Below are 12203 nucleotides of genomic sequence, written 5' to 3' on the forward strand. Positions count from 1 at the left end.
ATAACTCTTCTCTGTCCTTCCTGACTTGCTACTGCATTAATGACCGCTTCCGTATCTGTGCCAGAATCTTACTCCCCTGATTCTCTTTCTCAACCTTTCTGTCATTTTTTTCAGCAAGTCTTAACAAACTACAAATACACTTCTGAAAACTTCTGATATCCTTCTACCAAGCTATGAAAACTTAAAAGCTACTCAATGGCCAATAAGCACATGAAAATATGTTCAACAACATTAGTCACCACAGAAATGCAAACAAAGCAACAAGGAGATACTACTTCACATTCACTAGGGTGGCTATGTTTAAAACAAACAAACAAATAAACATAATAACAACAAGCATTGGCAGGGATGTGGAAAATGGGACCCGATACTCCTGGTGAGAAAACAGCATGGTATGCAGACACTTTTTAAAACAGTATGGCAATTCCTTAAAAACTCGAACACAGACTTATATGACCCTGCAACTACACTACAAGGTATTCACCCAAGAGAAATGAAAACTTAGGTCCACACAAAAACTTGTAAATAAATATCCATAACAGCTTTATTCACAGTAGGCAAAAAATGGAAACAACTCAAAAGTCAATCAACTCATGAGTGGATAAATAAAATGTGGTATATCTATACAACTGAATATTATTAAGCCATGGAAATGAATGAAATAGATAACTATTAAAACATACATCATGGTAAGTCAAAGAAGCTACTCACAAAAGACCACGTATTATATGATTCCATTTGTAAAAAATGTCCAGACTAGGCAAATCCATAGAGACCTAAAGTATATTGGTGGCTGGCAGGGGCTGAGAGGAGGAGGGATGGGAGTGACTTTTAATGAATATGGGATTTCTTTTGGGGGTGTTAAAAATGTAAAATTAATTGTGGTGATGGCTGTACAACTGTGAATATACTAAATACCAATGAATTATACCCTTTTTAAACAATAAATTGCATTAGCTTTGTGAATTATATCTTAATCCCTTCTATATATTTTAAAGTAATCAAACATTCTTAGCAGGAAGTGTTTGGGTTTTTTTGTCCCCCAATTGGGACCTATATTATCAGGTAGACTTGCCTGCTTTCAATCATCTTCAAGTGATAAGTTTTGTAAAAGAACCACTTACCAGGAAATGTCCAAAGAGAGAAGCCCAGAAACAAGTGTCGATTTCTTCATGGCTGGGTGAGCCCTGGCTGAAAACCACTGACGGCTTCTTACTTTGATTTGCTGACATGTAAAAGCACGGCCGTGCAGAGAGACAGAAATAAGTACAATTGCAGTAAGTCCTCAAAGTCCTTAACAGGTTCTTTGACTTCATATGCAAGATGACATATAATGAAACTAATTTTATCATACTATAATTGAAATAAACCAGAGTTAAGTTTCTAGAGCAGCTCATCAATGTTAAAACAAAATGAGTGAACAAAACAAAATTATCCGAAGACCTGTTGTAGCTCATGTTTGTGGCACACTTGCAACTTAAAACAAAAAGGTCTGTTCCAGCTCTAAAATGTCAAGAGTTTATGATGCTATTTGATCTCACCAAAACTCCAAAGTGAAAGCAGGCCTACATTATTATATAATTGTTGTCATTTAATATTTTTGTTTGAAAAATTATTTTCTGAAGCTCCAAAACTTGGACATTATATTCAGTATTTCATCAACAAACATAAGGAAATCATGCATTTATACTACAAGTTAATTTCTGGGTAATTGCATAATTATGAATAAGTCATGTGGAGGCCAAAACAAATGTCAAGAGGCATAAATATTTTTCAAAGATATATAGAAATATATAAAGCTCTAAGTATTTACTGAGCCATTATCTAGAATGTTTTCTTAAAAATTAATTTTAAAGAGTCAAAAATCACTGGTGGGCAGATTATTTTTAACAAGCATTAGAGGCCAAACACATATTCACAGTTTCATTTTAAGTATCCCTTCATTTATAAGCTCATACTTTACATTCCATAGCTCGGTCGGCTCTCTACTCTTCCATTTTTTTCCTGATAATTCTATCATGTCAGAAAATTAGGTAGTCTGCATTCATCTTCTTCTATTGTCTCAGGTTGTCTCTGCCTTTCTTTCTTTCCTTTGTTATTATAAATTCATAACACCTTAGGCCTGACCTGCCTCCACAGACGCTCACAGGCCTCTCTCTCTCCAAAGCACATAAAGTCCACTGTAGAGAGTCTGGCAGGAGGCAGTGCTTTAAAAAAAATCCGGTATATGGTGGAGAAAATACATCCTTTCAAAGTTTAAAGATTTTTTTCACCTCTACAAAAGATACTCAGAGTAAAAAGCTCCTTTTAAAATGCCTGTCCTGTCAGTTCATTAATATTTACAGTTTCTCTTATGCTGCTGGTTGCTTACTGGGTATCTAAGCATGTTTCTACAGTAAGGGGCAATTTCTCCCTAGTTTTGTCATGGCCCTTTCAAATAGATCAATATCCTATTTGGTGGATTTTTTTGTCCTTAAAGGCACCTAATTGCCTTTAATTCTTCCTTCCTAAATATTTTGTTTTATTGTGACCTTCCTTTCAACTGCGCTTGCTAAAGAAGGTTCTAAGATTTCATTCCCAGATTCTTCCCTCCCACCCACTGTGATTACAGGTTCTTTGTCTGATGGAGCTGGGCTGGCGGGGCTGAGAAACGAGATAATGCTGAGCTGTTGTCAGCTTCTACGCAAATTAGAAAATGGGGCCCATCCCCAAGGCGGTCACAGCCCTGCAGGTGCTCAGTGAGTGAGCAGAGTAAGGGCAGGACTCAACCCCGCCCACCCCCTCAGGCGGATGCCCCTGGGCAGAACTTACGCACAGGCTCCACAGGGGCCTGGGGGCACTGCTACCCAGAGGTGTCTTTTACTTGGCTATCCTTCCCAAACCCCTTATAGCAGCTCGCTCCACAAAGTCACTCCCCGGACCCCAACAGCATCTGCAACCTTACCCATGCTGACACCGCGTTCTGAGTATCCCTTGTCCTGTGGGTACCTCTCCCTATGGCTTTGGGTACAACACAGAGTTTCAACAGGTGGGAAACAACCACACATTTCGATGTTCAAGTCTCACTTTTGTGATTGGTATGACCTTGAGTAATTTACTCAGTCTCACTGAGCCTCAGCCTCCTTATACGTAAAACTGGGAGAGGGACACGCACCTCACAGTGTTGCAGAGAGCAGTGAGAAGTTGTACACAAAGAGTTTAGCCCCATGCCTGGAGCAAATTAAGCTCTCAAAACTGGCAGCTGCTCTAACTCTTGTGCATGTTATTTTTAAGAGCATTTATTGATGGATAAACTGCCAAAAATCAGCAAGGTATTGCCATCACCGCATTTGTTGCCATAATAAGGTATTCTGCCTCACTAGCATGGCATTTTGCGAAGCTAAAATTCTGGAAGCCCACAGGGCAACAATGAATGGATATTTCCAAGTCTCCAACTCAAATGCTCAGTTAACTCTGAAGTCAGGCTTCTTTCTAAAGACATATGACACTCATAACATGGAAGGCTCAGAAAGGATTTTCACCTTGATTCTCCAACATGCAATCCTCAGACAGGGATTTTTAAAACCCTGTGAACCAACATTGGTTCAGAAACTACATGTGCAAGGCATTGTTCTAGGAGTCCCAGGTAGAGTATCTCATTTAAATTCTCCAACATCCTTAAGCACCAGGCATCATCATCCACATCACAGAGGTAATAAAACTGAGACTCTGAGGAGTTTGCCTTTCTCAAGGTCATAGAGCTAGTAAATCTCATTAGAATTCAGGTTTATGACTTTTAAAGCATTTTTTACCACTATATCACTCCAAGTTTCATTTCCACAAAAGCCTGCTTACCCAGACAATATGGGGTGCTGAGAGAGCAGTCCCAAGGGAAGAGTGGAAAAACAAGATTGCTAATGGAAATCTTGGCTAACTGAGGCATGCTGGAATGGTGCTAACTGGCTTGGACAGCAACCAAGTGAAGCACAGAATTCTTTTGGGAAGAAAGGGCCCAACCTCCGATGGCTGCAACCTCAGAAGGTGCCCAAGAGGCACTGTAGCCTTTGCTCAGGCACCTAAAGTATTCAGTACATTGTCCCCTTGTCCGGGGACACGCTCTGATGAAGCTACAAGCTCTTGGAGATCTGCCCAGAGACTGGCTTCTTAGAAGGGGACTATCTACTTTGTTTTGAAAAAGCTGTCCAAGCTCTTTTGACAGATTTCTTTTTGTACCCATAACACATGGACACAGATTTGTTACTTCATTTGTAAGAACAAGTAACAACAAATGCTGGATCTCCGAATTTTCCTGGGCTACGCCATAAATCTCAATCTTGCCCACACCAAACCTGCCATGTTTTCCATGTCGATGGCAGCCCCACTACCAGACCAGGAAAAGGATTTCACAGCCATGGCAGCGAATTCTCCTGCTTCTGCATCTGGCATTACATGGTCCTCAGAGAAGTACTTAATAAAAACTTGGAACAGGAGGATCACCAAACTACTCAATAGTGGCAAAGGAAACGTCCACAATGTGCATACCATTTCCTTACAAAGGCATAGCATCCTTTAACTTTCACCCACAATTCTGGGAAAGAATTTTATTGAAATTCATTTGTCTGTTGGCTGCCTCTCTATTTTAACAGCAGCATTATCGGATTTTTACAATTATGTTCCTCTCATTAAAAATATGATTAAATTTGGGACAGGATTTTAAAGATGTCAATAGGCTACAGAGTTGTCTGTGTTGTGTGTATATGAAGAGAAGACAATATTATCATGAGGTGTTAAGTCCAGGGTATTATGCTGGAGATTTCATATAAATTGTCTCATGTAATCCTCACAACCACCCTGACTGAAGAGATTCTCATTCTTGAATGGATGGGCACCACGGCTGCAGGAAAGAGCAGCTCATTAACCTCCCCCCTCCTTCCCTGGCCTCGTCATTCTTAGGTAGCTGCATCACTACATGCACGATACTGTGGGGGCTGGAAATGGTGGACTGCCACCCCCCCCGCCCCGCCCCAGCAGCTACTGTGATGCTGTTATCCAGTCCCGTTGCTTCAGTCAACTGTCCACCGACCACCCCTTCCATCCTCTAACACAACTGTCAGGCTCTCATTATTTCTTGCTTTGGCAACTGTCGTTTTCTCCTAATGAGACTTTCTAACCTTCCTGCTTCCCCTCTGCGCCTCATCCTCCACGCTGCCCTCCGAGTTTTAACATCACAAATCTAGTGACATATTTCTGCATTTGAGACTTGCGTGGTTCCCACTTAGGAGCTGAATAATGACCATTCATTTCAGCTTCACCTCCACACCTTTGCTACACCCTCAGCAGTTTTTGCTCAGAGCAGCCCTTCTTTAAACATGTTCACTTCCAGATGTGAAACTTCCATCATAAACCACCTGCCAAATGTTCAATGCCCTTCTTTCTCCCTTCTCTCTCAGTTGCCCAATTTGTAGCACAGGGCCTGGCTCACTGCAGATGCTCAAAAAATAGCAAGTCCTCTTTTTCTTTTTTTACTTTACTTGCTGTGGTTCTACAGCACTTTGTTCATGGCACTGACATACCTTTTAATCACGGCTGTTCACTCACCCGGCTCCCCAGATGGACAGAAATCCCCACCCAGGCATTTCTGATCATCCCGTTGCCTGGTATAATGTCTAGCCTATCACAGACCTTAATAAAGGTTTTCTGAATAAATAAGTACTTTGGGCAGAGAGGAAGCACATCCTAAAATCATAGATGGAGGCAGGCCCCAGGGCTTGTGGATCACATCCTGGAAGTACCTGTAGAGCCCAGCAATCTCAGCTACGGTTTTACACAATGGGCATCGCAGCAACACTGGGAGGACTCACTACATTGCAGTCTTTTTGCTTCAAAATGTTATAATTCTGTAAACGAGGGCCCCAAATATAAAGGGAGGTGTCAGGCAGAGCCCCTCCCTCATGCCAGACAGCCAGAGTTTACAACAAATGGCCCTGCGGGGTCCTCTCCCTGACTCCAGACTCCTCCTTCGAAGCTCCACCAGAGAAGTGCAAACAAAGCTAAATCAACAGTACAGTATACCTATCCCCTCCTGTATTCCCTGCTGAGAATATTTATCTATTTTCTGACCCTGCACAGATTTTCATCCTGAATAATTTGTTTGGAAAGCAACAATTGTGAAAATGGGCTCTGTTTATTATGTTGTTAGTGAGAAGCTAAAATGATCGAGTGCCGTGACCTCTGAGTCCAACAGCAGGGATGGAACAAGGGTCACCTGCAAAAAGGAATCACCTTGAGGGCATTTCAACAGGGCACTTTCACATCTACTCTAAAACCACCTTTGTTTTGTTTTTGGCATGGAAGCAGCATGTCTGCATGGAAGGTTTCTTATTGGGAGTAGGCAGAAGCGGAGTCTGCAGCAGCACTCTTTAAGGGAAATATTCATATTTTTTGGCTCTTTTGGTTTACTAATGTAATATCTGTAGTTTCTGATTACAGTTCACATTCCATATTATTCTGGATTGAAACACAGGGGAACCACTCTGTAAAGTACATGATTTTCTAACCACTATGCTGTACATCTGGAACTAATACATCAGGGATATTTATTTCAAGGGATCCTTTATAAGGATGGACAGATGATATAATCATCAGAATATTAAAAGTCCTTGATTCTTCTCTTATTCTGCCCATGACTAGACATTTGGGGACTCCTCCTGGTAAACAAAGATAAAGCAAGAAAGGGACAGGCAAGTCATGCTTACTAAGTAACTGATTCCTTTAACTGGTGAAGGATGAGGCAAAAGTAAATAATGTAAGTAAGATGAGGGGCAGTTAACTGGTGATTCATCAATGCTGTTCAAGGAGAAATAAAGGAGGCCATTCACTGATAGTGTGGATTCTAAGAGTAGCAACACATATCATTTATGAATAAACACTGTAGCACTTCCATAGACCAGGCACTGGTATGAAAATTTTACAGATGCTAATTTAATCTTCCTAACAACTGTGTAGGTAAATGCTATTATCACCCACATTTTACAGATGAGGAAACTGAGGCACAGAAAGGTTAGTAGTTTGCCCCAGTTCACACAGAAGTGGAAGAGCTAAGGCTCGAACCCAGGCTGCCTAGTTCTAGAGTCTATGCTCTACCCATTCCACACACTCTCCCTGACTTTATAAGTTGTGTCCCGTTTTGTGTTATGTAGTTTATAACCATTATATTATTTAAACCCTTCAATCACTGTGCAAGATAGTTTTATGTCTCTCTTTTACTGATGAGAACACTAAGGCTAGGAGAGCTAAAGAAACTGAGAAAAGAACAGCTTGTAAATGGTAGAGCTATGCTCAGACCAGGTCTACCTGACTACAAAGTCCAAGCTCTAAACAACTACATTGTGCTTTAGGTGAGAGAGTCAGTATCCACATCTATAAAATGGGTATAATGACCGTGTTCCTAACTCACAGAGTCATTGTAATGACTGGAAAAATTGAAATCACTTTACAAATTGTAAAACTTTATACAAATGTGGAAAGAGTGGGATACTGAAAGGAAAGCAAGATCCAATGACTAAGTTACATAACCTCCATTCATTCTCATGCAACAACTATGTTTGAGCCCTTACTACCTATCAGGCTGCCTTGAACACCCAATAGTGGCCAGAAGCAATCAGTAAATCCTTGCCTTCACATGGTGTTCCCACTGGCAAACAAACAAACAAAATAAAAGAGAAAGAGAAGAGAGAGATATGAAAGTCAGGTCTATTAACTAGAAGATCCCTTAAAATGTATGATGAAATTAATTACAATATAGTGGAATAACAAAGTATTGACATCCAGAATCCTCTCAACTCTTGAGTTTCTGCAACTTAAATTTTAGCCTCATACCCGTAGATAACCCCCATCTTTCCTTAACTCACTAAGACTACCAGCCTGGGGTTACCAGCTACTTTTCTGTCTATTTTTAGCAAATTCATGTGTAAATAATCATTCTTCACTCTCCGTGTTCCTTCAGTAGAAGAGCCGTCTTACACCCAAGTCGCCCCTACAACCTGCCCTTCTGGATGCTCTTTCCCCCACCCGCTTCTTCCACATCCATCACGCATCACACCAGTGTGTCTATTATTCCCTCTCCTGTCACTGACACACAATTTCTACCTACTTTCAACTAACTCAAGACTCCTCTTACCTAACGCTAAACCACTTGTTAACATCCATGCCCACTTTAAGCTATTTGAGGTCCCCTCCTCTTAGTCTGTACATTTTTGCTATGTCCCTTCATTTCCTTAGGTTCAGGCACCACGTTTTGCCACCTGCTTCCGACACCATCACCCAGAGGAGACCTCACATGAAATCCTGCCAAGATGGTCTTCTCCATTTCACATAATCTCCTTTTTCACTTGTGAACTTTACAAAAAAAAAAACCTTTGTGAACGCTTTGCACTCCTTTTCCCCAAATTTTCATTAACATAGAGGATGGGTGCTAGAGTCAGAGATCCTGAGGGTCCAGGACTGACTCCACCAACTCCTAACTGTAAGATGTTGCAACAATTATTTAATTTTTCTAAACACTGGGACTGAAAGCTGTTCTCATTAATAAAATTGCTCTGAGAATTCAATGACATATTGCATGCAAGCACGGCATATAAGATCTCAATAAGTATCAGCCATTTTCATCGTTACTATAGCTGCTGCTATCATGATGACCACAGCTACAAGTGCTGATACTACTGATGCACATCCACCTCTTAAATCACCCCCCTTGGCCCTAAATTGGTTCTGCTTCCTCATTCCATCCTAACAGTAGACAGCTGCCGTGATAAACCCCCAGCCACCCACTCTCAAGGAAATCCACCTCTAACATCTACTGGAACCTCCACACAATGCTACATTAAACTGTTAGCCGAACATCTTCAGTTGCCTACGTTGCCATTACCACCAGTTCACTATAACCATCAGCATATTCTCTCCCAGGTACCACAAATCTCTGAAAAATACCATGTCTCCCTTGGATTCTCACTCCTGAAAGCTGGGGGTCCTGTGGGATAATTCCCTTTGAATTTCCCCATCACCAACTGCCACACTTTGGGTACTTCGACTTCACTTTGTTCTTCTGATTTTTCTCTCTCTTTCTCTGTGGCCCAAGCAGTTACTACAATAACTACAATGACCTGCAAGACTTTCTCTGATCCTGTTTCTTGTTGATACAGCCACCACCAATGCCACTTTAATGCTACTTTTATCACCTGTGTTTTGATTAATAACTCAAAAGTTTCTTTTTGAATTAAGGTCAGTATCCTCGATCTGACATTCAAGTCCCCAGCCACCTCACATTGCTTGTCCAATGTTGTCTCCAGAAATGGTCGAATGGTTACCCCATTTCATCTGTCTTTTCTTTGTCCCTCATATCCACTGTGACCATTTGGTCCTCACAGTTGAGCTTATTTTATTTTTCTCTTCCAGATCCCCATGTCCTTTTTAACAGTCAAGGTCACACTTCCTTCAAGAGTCTACGTAAAGTCCACCGCTGCATGTGTGTAAAGGGGGCAGGAAACGGGAGACCAACATTCCGGGCTAACTTTGGGTCTGACAGACCTCGGTTAGAGTCCTGACTTAGCTTCTTGCAGCCACGTGACCTTAGACAAGTGGCCTGATCTCTCTAAGGCTCAGTGTCTTCATTCGCAAAACACATTTTGCAGAGCATCAGTTCTCAGTGGCCTAAGGACCCAGGAGGCTGGTGGGCAAACGTGCACACAGCAGCCTCAGATCCTACCACAGAGTCTGCAATGACAAAAATATTTAGTAACAACACTAAGATGTCGCCTGCCTCTGTCACTGTGCTGACATCTGCACTGATGGTGCCAGTCAGCAGAGGGGAAAACTGCTGGTGCCCCTGCATGAATCTAGGCAGTGACACCCAACTATACTAGTTAGTAACCGCTGAGCCCTTCTCCGCTCAGTGCTGGCAGGGAGGGTGAAGAGACAAAGTTCTGTATCACGTAAGGACTGAAGCAGTAAATATGATCAGTAATAAATCTTGACCCTTGACCCTTCGTGCGTACAGGAGGTACACATAAAGCACTTCTGCTCACTGAACGTGATGGCTGTCTCCAGGAAAAGCATCTGTGCAATTGTCTGAGGTGTGAACTGAAGTAACAGCCTTTTTCATGGAATGCCATTTTTTACTTGAAAAAGCAACTGAGGGAAACTACGGTTATTGGGATTTGGACATTTGGTAGACAGCCTCTTGAAAATGAAAGAAGCAAGCCTGTCACTTCAAGGAAAACAATTGACAACATTCATTACCAATGATAAAATTTGATCTAGCAAGTAGAAATTAGAATTTTAGAAGACTTGTATCTGCCACTGTGAGCTTGATACCTTCCTAACACAAAAAGGAATTTCCGAAGAGATTGGTGGTGATAATAACACATGTAAAACACTTTTTAAAATATAAAATACTATTTCATGAGATGTTTCAACATATGGAGATCTGTATAATTCAAAGAGCTAATATTATCCTAATGACCAACACATGATGTTACAACACGGGTAACGTGCAATGTGATCAATGGAGTTTAAATTAATCGAGTAAAAAGTTCATCAATGTATCTCAGATTCCATATTACAACTAACTTTCTAGAAATCTCTACTTGTTGGGTTTTAGTTTAGTATCAAAGAACAATAACCACAATTATTTGAACAGGACATTACCTTTTCTACTACACATCTGTACAAGGTCAGATTTTCTGCATATACTTGAGCCACAACAATACATCACGGCAGACTGAATGCAGAAGCAACTATGAGAATGCAGATGTCACCATTAAGCCAGGCATTAAAGAGATTTGCAAAAATGTAAATCAGCGCTGCTCTTACTGCATTTGAAAATTTTTTAAATTATAGAATTTTCATAAAATGTTATTTTAACATATGATGGTCTAATTATTATTTTAAATAAATTAGTCAATTTTAAGTGTTTTAGTTTTAATTCTTAATATGGCAAATATTAATATACACAACCCACATAAGCAAAAGCACTTTGGTTTTTCTAAGTCTAAAGGATTCCTAAAACCAAAAATTACGGAAGCAGCTGACACAGAGTTGTTGTGAAGGTTAAAGCACTTCCTCACGTAAGATGCCCAGCATGAACTTCACTGCTCAGGACATATTAGGTTTTTTACAAGCATTTAAGCATAATCTGTAGCCCATTATATGTTTGTGTTTTCTAAATTAATGTGTATATGCTGTGTGCATGTATGTAGTTATTTTTGTACTTTATCCAATGAGATTAAAATAACTTGTTCAGGGGAAGGTCGAAAATCTCCCCATTTAGCTGGGTATTTGGTAGGTGCTTAATTAGTGTTTTATGTAGTTCAATCCGGAAAAAAATTCCATTTTTAAAAACTTCAGTTGTCAAGGCTGCAACAGTAAATTTCGAATACTGAGACATTTAACTTCAAAGATTAATACTTTAAATCTCTCCAATAAACCAGGCCTGGAGATCACTTTCTCGTATCGTCAATCTAAAGCCAATACCATCTCTTGCCTAGATTATTTCAAGTGTGTCCTGAACAACCTCCCTGCTTCAACCCTTGCCGCCCTCCAGCCTATTCTTGACACAGCAGCCAGAGGCATCCCACTGAAACACAAATGACATCATGGCTCTATCCTGCTCCAAACCTTCCTAGGACTTGGTACCCAGCCCACAGCAGAGCTGGTGCCCCGGGCCCAGACCTCTGCATCAGGCGCCTATCACCTCTGAACTCACCTCCTACTGCTCTCCCTCTTGGTCACTCTCTCCGGCCACCTGGTCTCCATACTATTCTCCGGAACACACCGACACTTTTGTATTGGTTCTTATCTCTGAAAAACCTTTCACAAGGAAGCCCTCATTTCTTTCAGAATCAGGTGGAAAACTTTCCCTGGAAACCTATGTAACCCACTTTCCCACGCACCCACATACCACCTGACCCCGACCCTGACTCATATGCATCCCCATTCCCTCTCCACATACTGTGTTTAGCAATTACCACTATCTAACATACTTCCTGAGTATTTTTTGTTGTCTCTCTCCCACTGAACTGCAATTCCAGTGAAAGCAGGATTTTTGTCTGTTTATTCTATTATGTGCCTGATACATAGAAAGTGCCATATACATTGAGAAATAAGTGAATAAACAAATGAACTAATACCTTACCATTTCAGATTCCTTCTCAAGAACTTATGGGAAG

This window comes from Pteronotus mesoamericanus, unplaced genomic scaffold, assembly GCF_021234165.1.
Source record: "Pteronotus mesoamericanus isolate MK-2021 breed Mesoamerican mustached bat unplaced genomic scaffold, CSHL_Meso_final contig_2, whole genome shotgun sequence".
NCBI classification, from domain to species: Eukaryota; Metazoa; Chordata; class Mammalia; order Chiroptera; family Mormoopidae; genus Pteronotus; species Pteronotus mesoamericanus.